Consider the following 25,892-nt stretch of genomic DNA (forward strand, 5'->3'; position numbering starts at 1 on the left):
TCCGGCGGGAAGTAAGGGAGAAAGGGATTTTTATATTATATAAGGGAGCGGATCCCTCCGGTCTCTGGAGTTCTTACCATCACTTGTTTAATGTTATTGTTTATGAATATTGATTTTAGATAAGTGTGTTTATCTAACAGGAGTACTCTCCTTTATTTATATATACGTGAGTCCGGTTCTACACCTGGGGCTCCGCCCGTTATTTTTACTGGCAGCCCTTATGGTTAGTTCCTGGTTGTCTCATTCCTTCATTCCCGGAGTATTCCGGGTCTGAAACTTTTACCTTCCACTCTGTGTATTTTAGAGCTTATTGGCCCAGTTTATAATAAGGGAGTTCTTCTCCGCCGGAGTATTCCGGTTGTAGTTGAGTTTCCGGCCTTGCCGGCTTTAGATTGCTTAGAGTGGTGGGTTCATGTACTTTTTCTACTTACAGACTGTTCGCTGTGAGGAGCCGGGGTGTACCGCTTCCCTCCAACAACCCTACGGTCACGTAGTGTGCCGGACCCACGCTGGTTGTGCGGTCCGCTGGATGACCTGGTTGTTTGGCACCCTGATGGTTGTGAGGTTTGCTTTGCTCTCTGCACAACCGTCCAGGATGAGTCGGTAAGTGACAGTCTTCCTCCGCTTTATGCTCCTCATATTGTATATTGTTTATGTGGTTCCCGGACTGTTTTTTCGTTCTTGGCTAATTGCTGGTTTTCTTACAGGCGGACGAAGTCTTCCAAGAAGTCTGCCTTGGAATCCCTCCGGCCTGGGTGGCTGGGTTTGGCAGGAATGTTCCGTCGGGAAGCCCTACGTCCTCGATGCCAGGTTGAGGGACCTGCTCTTACCCGGGCGCACGGGTGGCGGCCGCAGTGCCAGAAGATCTTGCCACCCCATCATCCAGCAGATCCGGGATGCGACCCAGCCACCCCAAGTGGATATCCTCTACGCCGAGGTCTCGGAGGATGTTGCCGCCATTAGATCTTAGACCTGGAACCTATGAATACTGAACAGGACCAGGTGGTAAGTGGTGAGGTAGGTGAGGTTGTTGGGGCGGGCCCCTCTTTTGACTCCCCAGCTTCATCCATTTCTTCATTTGCAGGTTTTGTGAAGTCTTCCTCCTTGGGTGATAGAGCTCCATCTGCTATCCCCAAGTTGAAGTTGAAGACTTCATGGAAGGCGAAGGGCTATAAGTCCTCGACCTCCAAGAAGGCACGCCCTTCCCCGTCGAAGGCTAAGGTCTCAGGACCTGTAGCCTCCGGGAGCAAGTCTGGTTCCTCCGGCAAAGGCGCGAGTAAGAGGGCTGCAAAACCAAGCCCTCCTCGCCAGCCTGCCTTTGACGCACAGGCCTTTGCCAACCAACTTTAAAAGGTTCACGGAGGACCTTTGACACGAGATTTGACCAAGATCTCCAAAAGTTGGCCAGTCATGATAACATACTGGCGGGAATGGCTCACCCACCCCAGCCGAACCACAGTATGTCATCCCGACACTGCGGACCTCCCGCCGTTCGATGTCGGTAACCCTTGGCGTTTAGCCTCCGGGCCATCCAACATGATGGCAAACTTACAGTTGAAGGTCTTGGCACGAGACGGTTGGAGGAATTGGAGTTCTTCCCCCGATCTCTTGCCCCCTACCCAGGCTTCGTGAGATTAACGGAGGAAGCATGGGTTCGGTCAGACAAGGTTCCTAGGGAGACTGTCATCGTCCCTAGGGACCAAGCTCAATCAGCTCTCCTGCGCACTCTGGACGGAGTGGCAGGCAGAAAATACAAAGTTGACTCCTTTCAAGGGCAACTTCACAATGTTTGCCCTGGGAGACAATCTTCCCACCCCTTGCTTGAACAAAGTCGCTCTGGCTACGGCCCGAGCGTGCTTTGAAGGTAATCCGTTACCGCAGCTGAGGGAAACAGACCCTACTTCCTGGTATTCCCAGGAAGTGATGAGTTCTGGGTGGATGCCCCGTCCACTTTCACTGTTGGGAAACTGGACCCCTTCTGTGCTTCCTCACAGTTCAGTGAACAGCTCCCAAGCTGCCGGAATCTTTGCTAAAGGCGGAGTTTGATGCCCGGACTAAGTTAGCCCGGTCCTTGAACTCCGTCTGCCTTACTGAAGCTACTGCCGTCTCCTCCTGCTCGGACGAGCCATTTTTTCAAGTCTTGGCTAAGTCCCTGCTGGCTGGCTTTCAGTCTGACTTGTTCGAGTTCATCATGGCCAGACTGGAATGCAGAAAATTCATTTTTGCTGATGCCACTATCCGTCACGAGCCTAACAAGCTCGTTAAAAGCTCGATCTGGGGACCTAACCTCTTCCCAGAAGAAGAGGTTACATCCCGTTATGGCTGAGGCTACACGGGCCAACCAGAGTCTGCGCTCGCTGGGGCATTTCTGCCTATAAGCGCAAGACCCCAGAATCTGGCGGCCCCAGACGAGAGGAGGCAAACGCTTCAGGAGACATAAGAGGCCCCACCATCAGGCGGTAGTTCAAGCCGTCCCGGTCTCGGCAGTGGCACAGCCCTCCACCTCCAAGGCTCACCCCAACAATATGTGCTGGTCCAACCAGCTCATTCCCTTGCTGCCCTCGTATGTGGCTCACCAGCATACAACCCCACCTATGAGGGCCGTGGATACTTTCACGGCCTTAATAGGGTTGCAAGGGAGGAAGAGGCAAAGCCCCTCATAGAGGAAAACCCAACACCACCCCAAGAGGAAGGCCTGGACGTGGTAGAGGGAACAAACCCGCTCCCTCCCACTGAGAGAACACAGGTAGGTGGTCGCCTGTATTGGTTCAGGGACCAATGGACCTTCAGCCCTTGGGCACACAGCATTGTGTCCAAAGGACTAGGATGGAGCTGGATCAAGAACCCTCCTCCTCTAACCAGATTTTACCAGCCACCCACATCAATCCTACAGGATTACGTGACAGAATTGCTCAACAAACAAGCAATAAAGAAAGTAAGGCACCTAAAGTTTCAAGGCAGGTTATTCACTGTTCCCAAAAAAGACTCCGATCAGCAAAGAGTGATCCTGGATCTGTCGCGTCTAAATCTCTACATAAAATGCGACAAATTTCGCATGCTTACGGTAGCTCAGGTACGGACTCTACTTCCGCGTGGAGCCGTCACCACCTCTATCGATCTTTCAGACGCTTATTATCACGTCCCGATTGCGCCGGAACTTCTCTCAGTTCCTCGGTTTCAGACTCGGGAATCAAGCCTACTCCTTCAGGGTCATGCCCTTCGGTCTAAACATTGCGCCAGGGTATTCACCAAGCTGGCGGACACGGTAGTGCAACAACTCCGGTCCCGAGGATATCCCTAGCAGCGTACCTAGACGATTGGATAATTTGGGCACCAACAGTTCCGGAGTGTCAGAAGGCTACGTCCATAGTCATCAATTTCCTGGAGTCGTTAGGTTTTCAACTGAACAGAGAGAAGTCCCGCCTGACTCCGGAGTCCCGGTTTCAGTGGCTGGGTCTCCAGTGGGATCTGTCCTCTCACACGTTATCTCTCCCGCCTCCCAAGAGGAAAGAGATAGCATCTCTCACCAGGAAATTTCTCAAAAATCAATCGGCATCCCGCCGATCCCAAGAAAGAGTCCTTGGGTCTCTTCAATTTGCCTCAGTGACAGACCTGCTCTTAAAAGCGAAACTTAAAAGACATAAACAGAGTGTGGCGGAGTCGAGCCAATGTCAAGCTCAGAGACAAGGTCTCCTCTATTCCTCGAATCTTAAAAACAAGACTGCGGCCTTGGACCACAGTCAGAGGCCTGTCCAAAACAGTTCCGCTTCAATTTCCCCCTCCGGCACTAGTTGTTCACACAGACGCTTCCCTAAGCGGCTGGGGGGATATTCACCAAAACAAAAGTACAAGGAACGTGGTCCACAATGTTTCAGCAGTTCCATATAAACACCCTGGAAGCTATGGCGGTCTTTCTAACTCTGAAGAAAATCCGCCCCAACCGATTCATATCAGGCTGGTATTGGACAGCGCAGTGGTAGTTCATTGCATCAACAGGGGCGGCTCCAAATCAGGTCGAGTAAACCAAGTAATGGTTGCTATCTTCTCCCTGGCGAACAAGCACGGCTGGCACCTGTCAGCCACCCACCTAGCGGGTGCGGAACGTGGTGGCGGATTCCCTGTCCAGGACTACTCCGTTGGAGACGGAGTGGTCCCTGGACGGGGAGTCTTTCAAATGGATTTGCCGCCGGGTTCCGGGTCTCCAAGTGGATCTGTTCGCAACGGAGAGCAACTTCAAGCTCCCCTGTTATGTGGCCCCCAACCTGGACCCTCAGGCGTTACGCCACAGACGCAATGACAGTAGATTGGAACAATTGGGAGAAAATTTATCTGTTCCCTCCAATAAATTTACTGCTGAAAGTATTACACAAACTCAGGACATTCAAAGGTCAACCAGCCCTAGTAGCCCCTATTGGCCAAGAGCAATTGGTTCCCTCTTCTTCAGGAACTGGGATTATGGAGTCTTCGGATTCCCAAGCCCATACTGACCCAGACAGTACAAACCAAGACTGTGTCAGCTTCCTCAAGAATTCAGAATGCCCTAGTTTTATGGACTTTATAAAATTCGCAGCCCAAAAGGAGCAAACATTGACCCTGTCAACACTCTGTTTTTAGAATCAGATAAAAGAGATTCTACTCTTAGACAGTATGACTCAGCAGTCAAAAAAATTAGCCTCCTTCCTGAAAGCATCTGAAGCCAAAATCATGACGACTAATTTAGGAGTTTCTTTCTTTAGATCACTGTTTGAGAAAGGCCTTGCTCCGGCCACTATTACCACAGTCAAGTCAGCCCTGAAGAAAGTATTTCTATACGGCTTTAAAATCGACCTTACAGATTCCTATTTTTCATCTATCCCCAGAGCATGCGCTCGTCTGAGACCAGTATCACGCCCACATTCTGTTACGTGGTTTCTCAATGACGTCCTTAAGTTAGCATCAGAGATGGACAACTTTCAATGCTCTTATCAGGATCTGTTAAGGAAGACATTATTTCTGATTAGCTTGGCTTCAGGTGCTAGAATCTCAGAGCTGTCGGCTCTCACTAGAGGTGATAATTTTGTGAACTTCCTCCCGTCCGGAGAGGTCCTCCTTTCCCCTGACCCTAGATTTTTAGCCAAAAACGAAGACCCACAAGACAGGTGGTCTCCTTGGAAGGTGGTGCCCCTTCCACAAGACCAGTCTTTATGTCCAGTTTATACACTTAAATCTTACCTTTTAAGAACTCCACAGAGTAAGTCGGGTCCTCTTTTTATCAGGGAGAAAGGTGGTACTCTTTCACTGAATGCTATAAGACAACAAATTCTGTATTTTATTAAACAGGCCAACCCAGATTCAGTTCCTAAGGTTCATGATATTCGAGCAGTTGCTACTTCCATTAATTACTTTCATAATATGGACTTCTCAGAACTATCTAAATATACGGGTTGGAAATCACCTCTAGTGTTTAAACGCCACTATTTAAAAATCGCTCAAGCCCTGAAATTTTCTACCATAGCTGTGGGAAGTGTCATCTCCCCACCTTAACTAATCATATCCTTATCCTATCCTTTCCCCCCGCCCGCCTGCCTCATTTACTTCTCTGCTTATCCTCCTGGTTGATCATGCCTCACTGCCTGGCTCCTCATATTGATGTATCTTGTCTCTGTTGAGTGGAAACTGTAATCTGACATGTTATGATTGTTTTTCTTTGTGGGGTACTGGACGGTTTTTATTTTTTGCTCCATGTACCCCAGATATATGTATATGTACTGTATATTTTATTTTCCATTTGATTTTGTCTCTTACGTGTTTAGCCTAAGTTTACGTGTGTAGCTTTAAGATTGTATATGCATTTATCTTATGCAAATTTCATATTTCAATATGCTTTAGTAGTGTTAAGTATTTTTGGGGCCTCCTCCCGTCGTGCCGGGACTTCCCCACTTTTCATAGTATTAAGTCTTTTGATGTGCCTTAGGTTTTAGTGTTCTTGCTACATGTAAGAGATTCCCTGATTAAAACTATTTTCGTAATTTATGCCTTTTTCTTCAGATTACCCTCTTTTTTTTTTCGTAGTTGCAGCCTTGGCATGATTCTCTATCACTATTTCACCGGCTGACACGGGACTGGACTCAGAAAAGGGATTTTGACAAAGGAAAAATCTATTTCTGAGGAAGGTCCCGTGTCACCCGGTGACCCTCCCTGACTCACCTATTGCTTCCCCCCCCCTTCTTGCACATGCCAAGTCTGGGGTTAGTGCTAGCATGGAATGAGGTAGGTGGCGCTGGTGTCGCCGTCCTGGCGGGTGTTGAGTGTAGGGGCTGTAACGGCTCACCGCTCTGTTCCGGGGGTTTTGATAAGGAGAGATCTTTCGAGTATGTTTCCGTGGTAGTGGTTTTTCACTCACCCTTCCTTATACCGACGTCTTCCTAGAAGACGCTCGACTGGGGTAGTAACCCCAGCTTTCCTGAAAGCTCTTTTTCTCTGGTATATCTAGCATTTTTATACCTAGAAATTCGTGCTGTAATGGAATTTCACCGGGTGACATGGGACCTTCCTCAGAAATAGATTTTTCCTTTGTCAAAATCCCTTTTTTCTCTCCCTAGTAAATGATACAGTTTAGTATGCAGGTAGCCTACCTGTGTTTACTCACAGCTTTTCATGGTTTTGTGACCATCAATGTATTTTTATACAGCAACTTCCTTACCAGTTGTTACCATATTGTATTACTATATACGAGATAAAAATGTGTAGGCTATGTGTGAACTATAGAGCTAGGCTAGCCCAGGTGTTACACTTGGTATCCATTTGCAAAAGTCAAATAGGCTATTACGGCTGTATTTAAGATAAAGGTAATGGTAATGAAACTGCATTTTACTTACAGAGTCCATTTATACTGTATCAGTATACTGACATACTGTATTAAAATCGTAATAAGTATAAAAAAAAGAAAGTCTGCCATTTGTAATGTTTACGTTCTCAGAATCAGCTGATTCAGCCTACTATCAAAAGAATTAGGAAAATAATTTTTTAGTTGCTAAAAGAAATTAATGTATTAATGGACTTACTATTTATATTTTTGTATATAAATGTAAAACAGGTACAGTAAACCCCCCTATTTGCGGGGGATGCGTACCACACCCGCAGCCCGCTCCCCCCCCCCTCCCCGCGAATAGCTAGAGCTAGCAAATACTTAGAACCCTTCTAAAAACACTTAGAACTGCCTATTTTGATAGTTCAAACACAAAAAAAACTAAAAATGCTTATACAGGTATTATCCTACTTACGATGGGGTTAGGTTGGAAATAACGTATCTCGAATATAGCCTAGCTTACACTACGGTATTCGGTACCATGAATACATATATGGTAGCCTAGCCTACACTATAAAGTATACTCTATACATACACGGTATAGTAATTATAAATACCAGCTAATTCTGGAGGTTCATGCAGTGTGGCTTATGATAAGTCAATACAAAGAGAAATTGAACAACAAACAAGAATTAGCTTAGCCTACACTATGGTATATTGCATACATATACGGTAGCGTAGCCTACATTATACTGTACTCTATGTTCACATATTGTATTATACAAACACCAACATAACGAATATGCATCTTTTCCATGGATCTTTTAAAATATTATGCCTTAATTCACTGTATCCAATAATATTTTATATATTCTTATATTGCTTTTGTATTATAAACTGCGATCATAGCGATCAATGTTTTGGTTTATTTTGCAGTGTTTAACTCAGTTCAGAGCACTTTTCTTACTTCTAGTTAAAGTTTTCTTACTTCTAGTTAAAGTTTTCTTACTTCTAGTTAAAGTTTTCTTACTTCTAGTTAAAGTTTTCTTACTTCTAGTTAAAGTAAATGAAACTTAGATACTTTATTTATATGGGGCAAGGTTATTTTTTTTTTCCGTTATACAAAGTGTTTTAAGTCGAAATATAACTTAAATACGTCACACTGTCAAATTAATTTTGCGATTTTTTTCGTTAATAGATGAGTCAATGACATTGGCTGTTTGGGGGCATTTGCCTATGTAAAAAAATCAAGATTCTATCCGTTATTTTCACTTGATTTCATCATAACATGAGCTTTGTGTATTATCATTTATCAGCGTAAAAATAGCAGTAATGTGTTCTTTCATGCCCAGTAGTTTTGATTAAAATACTTTCTCTCCAATTTTAATTATGGTCGAGCTTCATCCATGGTGCTGATGCACGATATTTATAGTCATCAGCAGTTTGAACATTGTTTTCTCATCTTCAGCTACAACTTGCAGCTTAAATTTAGCAGTATATTTCCTTGCCAATCTTTTATCCATACTGAATAAGGGTATAATGTAAAAATATATCAGTCCTATTCTACTTAATGTCATTTGTACTATAACCTACGGTAATTGTGTATTACCATACTATGATTTAAATACAACAAAAAGGGCTGTTGTTATCCGATTCAGTGATAAGCAAAACAACAGTTTCTCGGTTGGTTGTTTATGGCTATACGTATTTACGCAAGAGTGTAATGTTACTAACAATACTTTTATCATTCTCTTTTACTTTTTTAACTAGAAGATGGGATAAAGAGATGGAGGAAAAGAAGTTGGTCTTTTGTAATTTGGTCTCACTGCCTGCGCCTGTTCAAAATTTAAAAATATTTTATAAATATTGTCATATTGGTATTAATTGCTTACCCCATTGCAAAATTGAATTATTATGAGGTGAATTATCGTAACTCAAGCACTACCCGAGTATTTTAATAGTTTTATCACAAAAAGTGCATTTAGTCATGAAAATGAGATCAAAACGGTAATTAGTGAATATTTCTCTGTGAAAAATATCGTGATGGGCGAATTTTCAGTGGATAATGCATATATATGTTCCATAGAGAAATCCGTGAATAGGTGAGTCTGCGAATCGTGAAACTGTGAATATGGGGGTTTACTGCATATATTCATTATTCACTGAAAATTCACCCATTCGCAGTATTTTTCACTAAGAAATATTCACTAATTATTGTATTTTCATGTCATTTTCATGACTAAATGCTCTTTTTGTGATAAAACTAAAATACTCAGGTACCCAGGTAATGCTCGAGTTACAATAATTCGCCTTACGATAATTCGATTTTGCGATGGGGTAAACAATTAATACCAGTAAGACAATATTTATAAAATATTTTTAAATTTTGAGCAGGCTCAGGCAGCAGCGTACAATCAGCATCAAGCGAGACCAAATTACAACAGACCAACTTCTTTTCCTCCATCTCTTTATCCCATCTTCTAGTTAAAAACATAAAAAAGAATGATAAAAGTATTGTTAGTAACATTATACTCTTGCGTAAATGCATACAGCCATAAACAACTGAACGAGAAACTGTTGTTTTGCCGAATCGGAAAACAACGGTTGTTTTGCTTGTATTTCAACCATCGTACGGTAGTAAACAATTACCGTAGTTATAGTACAAATGATGTTAAGTAGAATAGGACTGATACATTTTTACACTATACCCTTCTTCGCGATAGATAAAAGACTGGCAAGGAAATATACTGCTAAATTTATGCTGCAAGTTATAGCTGAAGCTGAGAAAACAATGTTGAAGCTTATGCTAATGACTATAAATTATCGTGCGTCAGCAACATGGATGAAACACGATTGTAATTACAATTGGAGAGAAAGTATTTTAATCAAAACTAATGGGCATGAATGAACACATATTACTACTATTTTTATGCCGTTAAATGATAAATACGTAAAGTTTGTATTATGATGAAATCTTGTGAAAATAGCAAACAGAATCTTGAATTTCTTTTACACAAAACAAACACGCCCCCAAACGACCAGCATCATCTATTAACAAAAAAAATTGCTAGATTAATTTCACAACTAGACGTATGATCACAATTTATTATACAAAAGCAATATGAGAATATACATACAATATTATTGGATACAGTGAATTAAAGCATACATTTTAAAAGATCCCTGGAAAAGAAGCATATTCGTTATGTTGGTGTTTGTATACAGGCAATCCCCAGTTATCGGCGATCCAGTTTTATGGGGCTTGTCTAGCGACGACGATAACCAGATTTTCGACACCGACTCCCAGTTATCGGCACCGATCTCCGGTTATTGGCACTGATCCTTGGTTATCAGCAGCACTGATCCCTGGTTATCAGCACTGATAACCAAAGATCGGCGCTATTATCTCCAATTTTCAGTTGTCGGTGATTTTCGGTTATTGTCACGCTGTCGGGAACGGAACCCCGCCGATAACTGGGGATTTCCTGTAATAAGATATTATGTGAATATACAGTACAGTACAATGTAGGCTAGGCTACCATATATATACGTATACAATATACCATAGTGTAGGCAAAGCTAATTCTTGTTTATTATTTAATTTCTCTTTGTATTGAATTATCATAAGTCACACTGCATGAACCTCCAGAATTAGCTATTATTAATAATTACTATACCGTGTATGTATTTAGAGTATAATTTATAGTGTAGGCTAGGCTACCATATATATATACATGGTACTGAGTACCCTAGTGCAGGCTAGGCTATATTCACGATATGTTTTTTCCAACAAACGATGGATTTTTTGGAACCTAACCCAATCGTCAATAGGATAATACCTGTAGAAGCATTTTTAGTTTTTTTTGTGTGTTTTTTGAACTATCAAAATAGGCAGTTCTAAGTGTTTTTAGAAGGGTTCTAAGTATTCGCAGATTTTAGCTATTTGCGGGGGACGTGGTATGCATCCCCCACAAATACAGGGGGGTTTACTGTATACAAAGGTAAAGTAACATATTTTATGTTAAAGTAAAATTCCTCAAAATCACAAAACAGCTGTTTCCCAATTCATTTGTTTACCGATGTAAACATACCTGTTTCTCTCTCTCTCTCAGTACTATACATACATATCCTTTAATGAAATATGAATTACTACATTATATTCTCTCTTAGTACTGTACATATCATTTAATGAAGAAAGAATTACTGTATCAAAAACATAAAAATACGAAACTAAAACTCCGAGAAGTTCACGACCCCATCGAATGAGTGTGTGCATATGTACATACGTGTTACAATTTTATCGCTTTGTACTGCTTTCATTAGAATTTCATCTCAAATCAAAGTAAAAATATTTAAAATGACAATTTCATACGTAGGCAAGACAAAACCAAACAGGCTGTACCAAGTTTGCCAATGGCAAAGAATGAGTGTGTGCATAAGTATGTACCCTATGGTCTTACTGCACTTATAATTTGGTTTCTAAAACCAAAAAGAATGAGAAAATGCAGTAAAAATATAAATGAGAATACTATAGCATAAAATATAAACAAAATACGTGGTGTAAGTGTGTGTGTGTTACCGTATTACTAATGTAAACATACCTCTTTTTCTCTCTCTCTCTCTCTCTCTCTCTACCATATATCAGTACTGTACATATCCTATAATAAAGTATCAATTACTGACCATAAACATAAAAACATGAAACTAACCAAACTCCAGGAAGTTCACGACGCCATTGAATGAGTGAGTGCATACGTAGGTATGCGTTGTCATATTTTTTGCTTTTCCTGATTTTAGGGGCACGCCGACCTCCGAATTTCGAGGAATTATTGAATTTTAGTTATTAACAGTTTTCGACTGTTTTATGTCTAAATAAACATCCTGAAGTGATAATGCCCAAAAAAAATTTTAAGATTGGTGTACTGACAATTTTGTTCATTGCTTATATGACTGTGAACCAAAAATTGTAAAAGAGACTTGTAAAATAAAGTCTGTATGAATAATTCAGGATAGGATCAAGTAAGGTATACACTGTTTTAGACTGTTATATGAGTAAATAAACATATCTTAAAACATTATTGCTAAAACAAATGTTAAGGCTGGTTCATGGACAATTTGTTCATCGCTTGTACTTGTACAGCACAACATCGTCAATGCCACATTGTAAAAAAGAAAGCATGTGAAAAGTGTTAACAAAATTTATTCAAAAATAATTGTCACCCACTAATAAGCATGTGAAAAGTGTTAAAAAATTTATTCAAAGATAATTGTCACCCACTAATATCCCATTCTCTCTATTGTCAGCTCTTCGTTGGGCAAGCTGTGGACTAGTACTGTGAGGCCCGAAAGTCTCCGATGAAGTGTTAGAGGAATTTATTTCTGGTGATAGAAATTCATGTCTCGCTATAATGTGGTTCGGATTCCACAATAAGCTATAGGTCCCGTTGCTAAGCAACCAATTGGTTCTTAGCCACGTAAAATAAGTCTAATCCTTCGGGCCAGCCCTAGTAGAGCTGTTAATCAGCTCAGTGGTCTGGTAAAACTAAGGTATACTTAATTTTTTTCTCTAGCGGCAGCATCATAGAGAAAACGGGTAATAATGATATAGGGATAACTTGATTGAGATTTTCTGGCAGTTTCTACTTTCTTGAACGTTCAAGAATATATATATACATATTTTTTTATTGTTTCCTGAAAACTTATTTATTTTAAACTAAAAGTTTAGATCTCCAAGAAGACTGAAACAAGACGCATTTATTCGGTATTAGTTGTAGCATAAGTATTAAAAATTTGAATAAATCCTTTCAATCATAAGGTAGAAAAGGGATTTTGACAAAGGAAAAATCTATTTCTGAGGGAGGCCCTGTGTCACCCGGTGAAATTCCTATTAAGCACAAATTTCTAGGTATAGATATTGCTAAATATACCAGAGAAAAAAGCTATCAGGAAATGCTGGGGATACTACCCCCAAATCGAACATCTATTATGAAATAGGCGTCGGTATAGATAAGGGTGAGTGATTGTTGTCACTGCCACAGGACTGCACTCTGTAGACATCCCAATGACAAAACCCTGGAACGTGAGGAGCCCATCTAACGCCCGCACTCACCTGCCCACCAACCGACGACCCCAGCGCCATCTGTACTCATTCCAGGCTAGCACCCCCCCACAAGCTTGGTATGCCTACTCGGGGAGGGAAATCTAGACCCTGGGAGGGTCACCGGGTGACACAGGGCCTCCCTCAGAAATAGATTTTTCCTTTGTCAAAATCCCTTTTCTGAGCTCGTCCCTGTGTCAGCCAGTGAAATCATGACAGAGAATCATACTAAGCTTTGGTGAAAGTCTAAAAGGAGCGAATAGTTAAGTGGACATGTATAAAAACACTATTACTGAAAATAGTTTTAATTATCCCTCAAAACATGATTAAATACCAAAGGTATAGGCAGATAAACTGAGTTATAACTAGGGATACAATTAATATCACAGTAAAGGACATGAGAAACAACTATGTACATAAATAATACTATAATGGGAAGGTACTAAGACTAAATAAACGACAGAAAATTTATAAAAGGTACCTCCGGCTTAAAACTAAATTACAGTAAACATAACATGCATAAACTTAAAAACTAACAATTTCAAAATTGTACATCATAATATGAGGAGCCAGGCTGTGAAGCATGTCTGGTCCAGGAGAAAATGGCAGGGCAAGTAAATGAGGCAGGCGGGCGGGGGGGAGAGGATAGGGATTAAAGGTTAATTTAAGGTGGAGGGACAATGCTCCCTACAGCCACTGCAGGGAACTTCAGAGCTTCCAGTGATTTCAGATAGTGGCGTTTGAACACTGATGGAGATTTCCACCCCGTATACTTCTTAAGCTCATCAAAATTCATAGTATGAAAATAATTAGTGGAGGTAGCCACTGCTCGGATATCATGAACCTTAGGGACTGAATCCGGATTAGCTTGCTTAATGAAGTACAGAATTTGTTGTCTGATAGCCTTTAAAGAAAGCGTTCCTCCTTTTTCCCTGATAAAAAGAGGACCAGACAAACACTGAGAAGTTCTCTGTAAATAGGCCCTCAAGATAGCGACTGGGCATAAAGACAGGTCTTGTGGAAGAGGAACAACCTTCCAGGGGGACCACCTATCCTGAGGGTCTTCATTTTTTGCTAAGAACCTTTGATCTGGGGAAAGCAGAACTTCTCCTGACGGGAGAAAATCCACATGATTCGCACCTCTAGAGAGAGCAGACAGTTCTGATATTCTGGCACCTGAAGCTAGACTAATTAGGAACAACGTCTTTCTTTACAGATTCAAATAAGAATATTGATTGTTATTAGCTTCTGAGGCTAATTTTAGAACATCGTTAAGAAACCAGGAAACCGTACGTGGACGGGTCGCTGGTCTCCAACGAGCGCATGCTCTGGGAATGGATGAAAAATATGAATCTGTTAAATCAATCTTAAAGCCATGCAAAAACACCGTTTTCAAAGCTGATTTCGCTGTGGTAATGGTGGCCAGAGCCAGACCTTTTTCAAACAGTGATCTAAAGAATGATATTGCCAAATTGGTGGTCATGACTTGAGCTTCAGATTCCTTCAAAAAAGATGCTAACTTTTTAACTGCTGAATCGTACTGTCTGAGGGTAGAATCTCTTTTATCTGATTCCAGAAACAGAGTATTAACGGGGTCAATATCCGCACCTCTCTGAGCGGCGAATTTCATAAAGTCCATAAAGCCAGGGCATTCAGAATTCTTGAGGAAGCTGACACAGTCCGTGTTTGCACTACTTGAGTCAGCTGTGGCTTGGGTATTTGATGACACCGTAGTTTGAGCTCCAGAAGAAGAGGGAACCAATTGCTCTTCGGCCAGTTGGGAGCTACCAGGGCCACTTGACCTTTGAATGACCTGAGCTTATGCAACACCTTCATCAACAGGTTTATTGGCGGGAATAGATAGATTTTCTGCCATTTGTTCCAGTCCACTGACATTGCGTCCGTAGCGTGAGCTCGAGGATCCAGGTTGGGAGCAACATAACAAGGGAGTTTGTGATTGCTCTCCATGGCAAACAAGTCCACCTGAAGGCCCGGAACCTGACGGCATATCCATCTGAAAGAAGCTACGTCCAGGGACCATTCTGACTCCAGCGGAGTTGCCCTGGACAGGAGTCTGCAATGACATTCCGGACTCCTGCTAGATGGGTAGCTGATAGGTGCCAGCCGTGCTTCTCCGCCAGGGAGAAAATGGCTATCATCACTTGGTTTATCCGACTCGATTTGGAACCCCTCTGTTTATGCAATGTACCACTACTGCGCTGTCCAGCACCAGCCTGATATGAATCTGGTTGGTGGGGCAAAGTTTTTCAGAGTTAGAAACACTGCCATTGCCTCCAAAATGTTTATGTGGAATTGACGGAACAGAGTGGACCATGTACCCTGTACCTTTTCTTTTGGTGAGTACCCTCCCAGCCGCTAACGGCGTCTGTGTGGATTATTAGAGCTGGGGAGGGAATTGAAGGGGAACTGACTTCGAAAGACCCTTGACTGTGAACCACGGCCGAGTCTTTCCTCAGCACCGGAGGAATTAAAGACACCTTGTCCCTGAGCTTGACATTGGCTCGTCTCCGCCACACTCTGTTTATGTCTTTCAGTTTTGCTTTTAGGAGCCGGTCTGTTACGGATGCGAACTGAAGAGAACCCAGGATTCTTTCTTGCGTTCTGCGAGAGGCTTTCCTGCCATTGAGGAATTGCCTGGTGGCTTTGGCTATTTCTCTCTGTTTGGCTGGCGAAATAGACAGCTTGTGCAAGACCAGATCCCATTGGATACCCAGCCACTGAAATCGAGCCTCCGGAGTTAGGCGGGACTTCGCCCTGTTTATCTGAAAGCCTAGGGATTCCAGAAACTCGATCACCATGGCCGTAGCTCTCCGGCACTCCCTGGCGTTGGATGCCCAAATTATCCAATCGTCCAGGTATGCGGCCAGCGATATCCCCTGGGACCGTAACTGCTGCACTACCGTGTCCGCCAGCTTCATGAAAATTCTGGGTGCTATGTTGAGCCCGAATGGCATGACCCTGAAGGAGTAGGCTTGTTTCCCAGTCTGAAACCTAGGAAGGAGAGAAGTTCCGCGCAATCGGGGCGTGATAATATGCGCCTGAAAGATCTATAGAGGTGGTGACGGCTCCACGAGGAAGTAGAGTCCGCACCTGCGCGATTGTAAGCATGCGAAATTTGTCGCATTGTATGTAAAGATTGAGACGCGATAGATCCAAGATTACCCTTTGTTGACTGGAGTCTTTCTTGGGAACACTGAACAGCCTGCCTTGAAATTTCAGGTGTCTCACTTTCTTTATGGCCCTCTTTTGGAGTAATTCCGCTGCAAAGTCCATGAGCTTTGGAAGACAGTTGATGAAATCTGATCAGAGGGGAGGGCCCTTGATCCAACTCCACCCCAAACCTTTGGAGACTATACTGTGGGCCCACGGACTAAAGGTCCACTGGTCCCTGAACAGGTGAAGTCTGCTGCCCACCTGACTGGTCTCACTGGGAAGGTGCAGGTTTGCCTCCTCTACCTCGGCCTCCTCTCCCCGGGAGAGGATCGCAAGGCAGCCTTGCCTCTGAAGGAGGCCCTTGCTCTATTCCCCTTGCGCCCCTGTAAAGGCCTCAAACGACCCCTGGTCCTCATAGGAGGGGTTATATACAGGAGACGTCCACGAAGGTAAGCGCGCAAGGGGAGTGCTGAGCTGGCTGCACCAGCACGAACTGTTGAGGCTGGGCCTTCGAGGTAGAAGGCTGGCCAACTGACGAGACAGGTACAGCCTGGACAACGGTTTGTTGGTGTTGTCTTCTGTGCCTCCTGTATCTCTTTCCTGGCCTGATTTGGGGCTCGGCGGACTCGGGGGCTTTCCTTTTGAAAGCAGGAATACCCCAGCAGGAGCGCAGACTTTGATTAGCCCTGGTTGCCTCAGCCAGGACATTGCTGACCTCTCCTTCGGGAAAGATACTAGCCCCCAGAAGGAGCTTTTCATGAGCTTGTTAGGCTCATGTCTTATGGTAGCGTCTGCGAAGATGTATTTACGGCAGTTCATCCGCGCTACCATGAAGTCAAACAGGTCCGACTGAAATCCTGCTAACAGAGAGTTCGTCAGGACCTGGAAGAGTGTCTCCTCGGAGTACATAACTGCCGTGGATTCCGCCAGGCACAGGGAGTTCAGTGATCGGCTCAGCCGACACCTAGCCTCAAACTCTGCTTTCAGGAGGGCTTCTGGCAGTTTGGGAAGCTGCTCACTGAATAAGGTGGATGCACAATCTGGGTCGAGCTTACCCGATGTAAAAGTGGCAGGGGCATCCTTCCAGAAATCGTCGTCTCCAGGGAAGATCAGAGAGGTGGGATCAGTCTCCCGGAACTGAGGCGACGGCTTACCCTCAGTGCATGCTTGGGCGGTCGCAAGAGCCACCTTAGTCATGCAAGGGGTTGGGATTTTATCCCCCAACGAGAACATCGTGAAGTTGCCCTTGAAGGGGGTCAACTTCGTGTTCTCCGCCTGCCACTCATTAAATGTGCGCAGCAATGCAGACTGCGCCTGGTCCCTTGGGAAGATAACTGTCTCCTTCGGGACCTTATCCGTCCGTACCCAAGCTTCCTCCGTCAACCTGGCGAAGCCTGGGTAGGGGGGGCAGCAGGTCAGGAGGAAAGAATTCCAACTCCTGAAGCCTGCGTGTGCCTAGACCCTCGATCGTCAGGGTATCTTCATGCCGGGGAGCATGAAGGGCCAAACACCAGGGATTTCCCTTGTCAAATGGAGGGAGGGCGGAGGCATCCAGAATGGGGTAATGTACCGCCGAACCACCGGAGTGCATGAACCCGGAGAGCATACTCTCCTGGCTCTGCAACCTCTCCGTAAGCTTGTTAAGCTTAGCATTCACCTTCGAGGTAAACTTCTGCAGAAGTATACCGGCAAACTCCTCTGGGTCAAAGGCAGGTTGGCGAGGAGGGCTAGCCTTAGCTGCCCTCGAACTCGCTCCCTTAGCAGAGGGAGTGGCCTTGAATTTGGAAGCCACCGGACTAATATCCCGTGGCTTCACCGGAGGGAAAGGGGTTGCTTTACGGGAGGTCGCGGACTTATAGCCCTTCGCCTTCCAAGACTTCTTCAACTTGGGGACAGCGGATTGCGCCCTGTCCTCCAAGTAAGATTTTTGAAAGCCCTGAAAAGAAGCGGTGGTCCTGTTCGGTGTTCACTGGTTCCAGGTCAAGGTTTATGGCCGCCACTTCGTCCGACACCTCCACGTACAAATTTTCGTCCTGGGGAGGCTGGGTTTCTACCCGGATCTGCTCGATGACAGGAGCGGCGACTTCAGGTGGAACAGCTGCTGAGATCCGGGCGCCGGGGTAAAGCAGGTTCCGGATGTTCTCATCTAGAACGCACGGCTTCCCCGACGGAACGTTCCTGCCATAACCAGCCACCCAGGCTCGAAGGGAACCCAAGGCGTCGTTGCGGGAAGCTTGGTCAGCCTGGAAGAGAGGAGGGACTTAATAACCTAGCGCTCGGTGAAGAGATATATATGAGCAATATATCAAGAACATAACGTACTTGAAACAATTGAGGCAACCAGGTAAACTAAAGGCAGTAACTATAGGCTTACCGACTCGTCCTGGACACGCTCGTACAGAGCGAAGCAAACCTCACAACCGTCCGGGTGCCATACGATGAGATCGTCGATCCACACTGCACAGCCCGAATGAGAACGGCAGACAACGTGCCCATAGGGCTGGTGCAGCACAGCACTGCACCCGGGCTCCTCACAACGTACTGTCTGTAAGTGGGAGAAGGTATATGAACACACTAATTTAAGGCGCGCCGGAGCAGAACCGGCGGAGATAGGGGGCCTTAAACAACAGCAGGTAATGGAGCATGCTAATTAATTTATACCGAATCTGCCGGAGCACTCCGGCAGGACGATAAATCAGAGCAAAACATGACACACACTAAATTAAGGAGCGCCGGAGATAGTTCGACGGAGCAGGACCTCAACCTAGGATCATGCAACTCTTAATTATAAAATCAACTTAAAGTATAATTACTGCCGGAGTCCGGCAGCAAGTATTAATTTATACCGGACCCGCCGGAATGCTCCGGCGGGACGGTAAACCAGAGCAAAACGACACACATTAAATCAAGGAACTCCGGAGATAGTTCGACGGAGTAGGACCTTAACTTAGGATCATGCAACTCTTAATTGTAAAATCAACTTAAAGTATAATTACTGCCGGAGACCGGTAGTAAGTAAATGGTTAACAACATAGGATAGCAGTACACTGCTGGTCTAAGTGCTCCGGCACAGACCCCTCCGAGATCCCGTGCCTCCGTCACTTGGTTACAGCGGGGAGGGCGGGGTAAATCATTACCTCCAGTTAGTATACAGCTAGAGAACTAAGTGTGACTAAGGCCAACCTACTGAAAACCAAAACCACCGGAGTGGTAACAGGTAAGAAGGCAACGGGAGGGCTGGGGATGGCGGAGCGGAACCAGCTAGGAAATGTTTGAACCCTGAGGGTGATCGAAGTTCAGCCCGACCCGGAGGAGAGCGAACCAACGAAACACTAGCCGAGCGGTTGACACCAGAACGGAGGGTGACTCTCAACTGGGAACCGGACTTGTCCCCCACGGGGTGACGATCAAAGAGACCGACGTCCCACACGCGGGGAGATGACACACCACTGGCAAAGTCAGGGAGGCAGTACTTAGAATGGTGGAATTGAGAGTTATGTTCAAGGGACGGGGACCCCTATACACTGACTAAAACTCCCACGGGCATCGACACAGACGTGTCGACTTCCCTGCGCGCAGGGAGACTCATGACACTCACCAAAAGTACTAGGGGAGGACAGGACAACAGCACTAGTCTATAGCAACGCCAAACTCTCACCCTCCTCTGAAGGCACAGCCCAGACACTAAAAGGGAGGTTAGTCAGTTATAAATGATTTGTTTAACCAGACCTCTGAACTCTTTTAGGGTTCTTCTCGGGCTGGGAAGTAAAAGGGAGGAGAGAGAGGAGAGGAAGAGGGGTGGAAGGGAGAGAAATTTCCGCAACGTAGTCCAATCAACAACCGACCCATAGGGTAGAAGGGCAATGCATAAAGAAGATCCCCCGTTTTATTTTTCCTTCTCTCCCTCATTAGAGGGCGGAGGGGATGGGGGCTTCAGATGCCCTAGTGAACCCGAAAACGGGCGGCAAGGCGGATGGAACAACAAACGGGAAGTCCCTCGACCAGCCTACCCCTCCCTCCCCCACTCAAGCGACACAGTCGGGAGAGATGGGAGCTAAGACAATGCCAAAGCCTAACCTGAATAGCCTAACCCACCGATTGGAGCGAGAGGGCTAGGCTAGGATCAATTACTGATAAGTACCGCTAAAGTTAACCAATAACTACATAAGTACATGTAATATGATCGAATATACAAAAATATAAGAACTTGTGCTAAGCGTATAACCTAACTGAGTGAGGCGAGCAGGAGGTGGGCAGCCAACTGGCTGCACCTGACGCCGAGCCCGGACCACAATAAATCCAAATTATCCATGTCATCCATTACACTACAAATCAGAGAAACTGACAACAGAAAGCACCACCTTGGAGAGGGAATCTATCCGCGCGAGAGCCTAGTATCAGCTATGAATTAACTGTAAGAACCAAGATAAGGGGAGGAAGCCTCCGTGAGGAATGACGCTAATCAAGGTACCAGGAACCGCCGACATAGATAAACACCTCCAAAAGGAACTTCTTGAAGGGGAATTACGAAACATGAGTAAAATTGTAAACAACCGAGAGAAACCCTGCAGAAACAAGCTGTAAGGGTGTACCTCAAGGTCATCATGGCGGAGGCGGCGAATGCTGGGGAGCGTCCAATATATGACCCTGTAAATATTAACTTACGGGCCAATAAAAGCCTCACTGATAATAAAACCCCACAAGAAGATGGTACTTAATTTCATAACGGTGAAATTGCTTGACGACATGATGAAATCCAAGGAAAATTGGGACAAAAGACAGCACAAGAAAAAGATCTTCCGGAAGGAAAAACGTGCTAGTATGGAATGAGTACAGATGGCGCTGGGGTCGTTGGTTGGCGGGCAGGTGAGTGTGGGCGTTAGATCGGCTCCTCACGTTCCGGGGTTTTGTCATTGGGATGTCTACAGAGTGCAGTCCTGTGGCAGTGACAACAATCACTCACCCTTATCTATACCGACGCCTATTTCATAACAGATGTTCGTTCTGGGGGTAGTAACCCCAGCATTTCCTGATAGCTTTTTTCTCTGGTATATTTAGCAATATCTATACCTAGAAATTCGTGCTTAATAGGAATTTCACCGGCTGACACAGGGACGAGCTCAGAAATAGACATTTACTTTATCATGGGGCTTACGCTGTTGGCACTCCCCATAAATGCAAATTTTTTAGGTAACATATAAATCAAGAGAGAGCACAGTTCTATTCATCTGATTATACAGTAAACCCCAAATATTCGTGGACTCACCTATTCGTGGATTTCTCTATGGAACATATATATGTATTATTCACTGAAAATTCACTGAAATATTCACTAATTACTGTATTTTCATCTCATCTTCATGATTAAATGCACTTTTTGTGATAAAGCTATTAAAATACTCAGGTAGTGCTTGAGTTACGATAGTTCACCTTGCAATCATTCAATTTTGCAATGGGGTAAGTAATTAATACCAATACGACAATATTTATAAAACATTTTTAAATTTCGCGCAGGCGCAGGCAGCAGCGCACAATCAGGCAGCGAGAGAGACCAAATTACAATAGACCAGCTTCTTTTCCTCCAACTCTTTATCCCATCTTCTAGTTAAAAAAGCAAAAGGGAATGATAAAAAGTATTGTTAGTAACGTTATACGCTTGCGTAAATGCATACAGCCATAATCAACCGACCGAGAAACTGTTGTTTTGTTTATCACCAAATCGGATAACAACAGCCCTTTCGCTTGTATTTCAGCCATCATACGGTAATACACAATTACCATAGATTACAGTGCAAATGACGTTAAGCATAATAGGACTGATATATTTTTACATTATACCCTTATTCGGTATGGATAAAAGATCGGCAAGGAAATATTGCTAAATTTATGCTGCAAGTTGTAGCTGAAGCTGAGAAAATTATATTTTAATGATAAAATAAAGTTTGTTCATACTTACCTGGCAGATATATATATATAGCTATATATATATATCTGGCAGGTAAGTCTCATGAACAAAATGATATTTTAATGATAAAATAAAGTTTGTTCATACTTACCTGGCAGATATATATATTCAGCTATATATATATCTGGCAGGTAAGTCTCATGAACAAAACAATGTTTAAGCTGTTAATGACTATAAATTATTGTGCATCAGCAACATGAATGAAACTTGACTGTACAGTAATTAAAACTGGAGAGAAAGTTTTTTAATCAAAACTACTGGGCATGAAAGAACACATTACTGCTATTTTTATGCTGATAAACGACAAATACGTAAAGCTCGTATTATGATGCAATCAAGTGAAAATAGCAAATGGAATCTTGATTTTTTAGACAAAAATGCCCCCAAACGGCCAACGTCATGTATTAGTGAAAAAAAATAGCTAAATTAATTTCACAACGAGACTTATTTAAGTTATATTTCAACTTAAAAACACTTCATATTGTACAACAAAAAATAACCTTGCCCCATATAAATAAAGTATCTAGAGATTCATTTATGTAACTACTAACCACACACACACCAGAGCTGGATATTTCCCCCAAACAGACGATCAAGTACCTAGGGATGCAGCTTGACATGGTGGCTGGGAAGGCATACTCATCAACTGAGAGGATCACCAACCTCCTGAGGATCTTGGAATCATTCCTCACGATGCCTCAGCAACCAATATAGCAGTGGCAGGTCCTCCTCAGACACTTGATCTTCCTAGAGAAGCTAGTCCTCAGAGTAGAGCACACATCAAATCCCTCCAATGGTAGTTAAAGATGTCCTGGAAGAAACCAGAAAGTCCCCCATTGCAGATGATTGAGTCAACAGAGAAGGTCAGAGATGCAAGGTGGTGGAGAGACCCAATGAACCACCTAAAGGGAGTGCCACTCAGCCATCCACCACAGGAGATACTGGTATTCTCAGATGCATCCTGAAGAGGGTGGGGCAAACATCTGAACACTGTGTGCATTTCAGGGATGTGGGGTCCTAAGGAGAGGATAGAGCGCATCAACCTGCTGGAGATGCAAGGATTCTGGCTGGCACTCCAACACTTGCAAGAGCAACTTGTAGAAAAGTCAGCAGTCAACTAGGAGCATCAGCACCATGGTGGTAGCTGACATAAACTATAATTAATTCACACCACCCTTGCATCTGATATCTAACCCCTTCTCTTATGATGCTCCTGATTGATCAGTCGGCGGGCTGGAAACTCGTTAGTCTGTTCCAGCCGTCACCAAGTTAACATCTACGCTGCAACCTCTCCTCATGAAATATGTCTTTCAAAAGTTATAACTTTCATTACACCTCAATTTTACCCGAAGAAAAGGAGTGTTTATCAATTTCATCACTAAACATCGTCAAGCCAGTGATTTAAGGATTATGATGATATGTGAATTATGTACTTCAGTAAACTTAATGTTAAAATATGTATAGTGAAATAAACATGAAATTTTTAATATAAAAAATATATTCTTTCATTCCTTGTATGACATCGCAGTGCATTTATCATTTTGTAATGTTCATTTATTTATTATTCTTCTGTTTATATCTGCTATTCGTTTAAGAAGATTTCTTCTTTATAGATGTTGATCTTTCTTTGTTATGTAGTAGCGTAGTTTTTCTTTCCCAGGAGGTCTTAAGAAGACACAACTGATTTTTCTTTCTTCATCAGCACCAAAGAAATAACTTTACAACAGAAGTAAAAGGTGAAATATTGTACAATTATAAGGTGAGTCCAAGTGAGCCTGTCTTCTTTATCAACCCACAATAGGTGAGGCTTGCAACCTCACACCTTCTTCATTATGCCTTAGCAGCTCCTTCTCTGTTCTGCTCTCTGCTGCTTCTCTGCTCTACTCTCTATTCTATTCTGCTTTCCCTCTTCAGAACTGGACTTGATAAGGATTTCTGGAAGTTTTTGTCCCGCCCCTCTGTAGGCAGAATCTTGGTTTTGGTTCAGCCTTGTAAATGCTTAATTGGTTAGGCTAATCTAAAGATAGCCCATTTGGGTGGATTTCTGGAAAAAGCACCGCCTTCAAAAAGGAGGTGTTTTGACGTCACTGGAACTTATAATTTCCAGTGGCTATTTATCCCACTAAGGCCACCATGCGTTTTTGTTACGAATTCCTCGTGATTACGAACTCAAGAGCAGTCATAATGGCTTCGTAACCATGACACATTCACAACACTTACTTGTGTTTTGCTTTTCTAATCACAACACGGTATTGCTGTTCTAGCTCTAGTTTACAAATTTCTTTGTTTCTGAGTTCTGGCCTTGTGGTGACGGCATAGCCAAAACACAGATGTTTTGAAAGTCTCTTTCTCTCTCTCTCTTCTCTCTCTGTTCCTTCTTCTAAATCTCTCTCTCCCTTCTTCTCTAGCTATCAATGTCTAACAATGGAAGGTTTCTCTCTCTCTCCCTCTCTCTCGTTATTTTGATTAACACTTGGAATATTCAGAATTCTTAGTTATCACTACAATTTATTCGTAGCTTAAATGTCATGGATAACAATGCTACCAAAAAATTATAGGTAGGGCTATCAATATGAAAAAAACAAGCAAAAGATTAATCATATTAAAATGAGCACCGATGCATGCAGACAACAGCCTCATGTTTATTTCACTATACATATTGTAGCACTAAGTTTACTGAAGTACATAATTCATATATCATTCTAATCCTTAAATCGTTGGCTTGACGATGTTTAGTGATGAAATTGAGAAACACTACTTTACTTCGGGTAAAACTGAGGTGTAATGAAAGTTATAACTTTTGAAAGACATATTTCATGAGGAAAGGTAGCAGCATATACGTTGACTCGGTGACGGCTGGAACAGACTGGCGAGTTTCCAGCCCTGTGACTGGCTGATTAATAGCCAATCAGGAGCACGTGTGTTGTAAGAGATGGGGTTAGATATCAGATGCACGGGTACTGTGAACTGATAATAGCAGGGAGGCAATTTTGCAATTTTGAAGGATTTTACTTTAACATAAAGAATGTTAGCTTACCTTTCTATACCCATTTTACATTCATGTACGAAAATATAAACAATAATTCCATTAATACATTTGTTTCTTTTAGCAACTAAAAAATTATTCTCGCTAGCAGGCTCAATCAGCTGATTCTGAGAAAGTAAACATTACAAATAATGGGATGATCAGTTTTTTGTAAATATTACAATGATTACATAACAAGATGACAACAATACAATGTAAATGATTCTGTAAGTAAAATAACAGTTTCATTACCATTACAGTGAACCCCCCGTATTCGCGGGGGATGCGTCCCACACGCCCCCGCGAATAGGTCAAATCCGAGAATGCTTAAAACCCCTCTAAAAACACTTAGAACTGCCCATTTTGATAGCTTATACCAAGAAAAACCCTGTAAAAATGCTTATACCTGAGTATTTTAATAGTTTTATCACAAAAAGTGCATTTATTCATGAAAATTATATGAAAATACAGTAACTAGTGAATATTTCTCTGTGAAAAATACCGCAAATCGGCAAATTTTCTGCGAATGATGGCTAGATATGTTCCACAGAGAAACCTGTGAATGCGTGAGTCCACGAACCATGAGAACACGAATACGGGGGGTTTACTGTACCTTTATTTTCAATACAGCTGTAGTAGCATATTTGCTTTAAGCAAATGGATATTATGAGTGTAGCACGAACAGTACGCTAGCTAGCCTAAGTCATTAGTTCACACACTAACACTTTGTATCTTGTGCATAGTAATACAATATGGCAACAACTGATAAGAAAATTGCTGTATATAAATATGATTAATGGTAATAAAACCATGGTATGCTGTGGGTAAACATAAGTAGTAATAC

At 43.2% G+C, this 25,892-nt stretch overlaps 1 protein-coding gene across 1 annotated transcript in view; it reads right to left on the minus strand.

Annotated features, from left to right (window-relative positions):
• Nucleotides 1–25,892, minus strand: part of PGAP2 (Post-GPI attachment to proteins 2) — a 254,282-nt gene that overhangs the window by 156,282 nt on the left and 72,108 nt on the right. The gene's annotated exons all lie outside the window — the stretch shown is intronic.

This window comes from Macrobrachium rosenbergii, chromosome 6, assembly GCF_040412425.1.
Source record: "Macrobrachium rosenbergii isolate ZJJX-2024 chromosome 6, ASM4041242v1, whole genome shotgun sequence".
Classification (NCBI taxonomy): Eukaryota; Metazoa; Arthropoda; class Malacostraca; order Decapoda; family Palaemonidae; genus Macrobrachium; species Macrobrachium rosenbergii.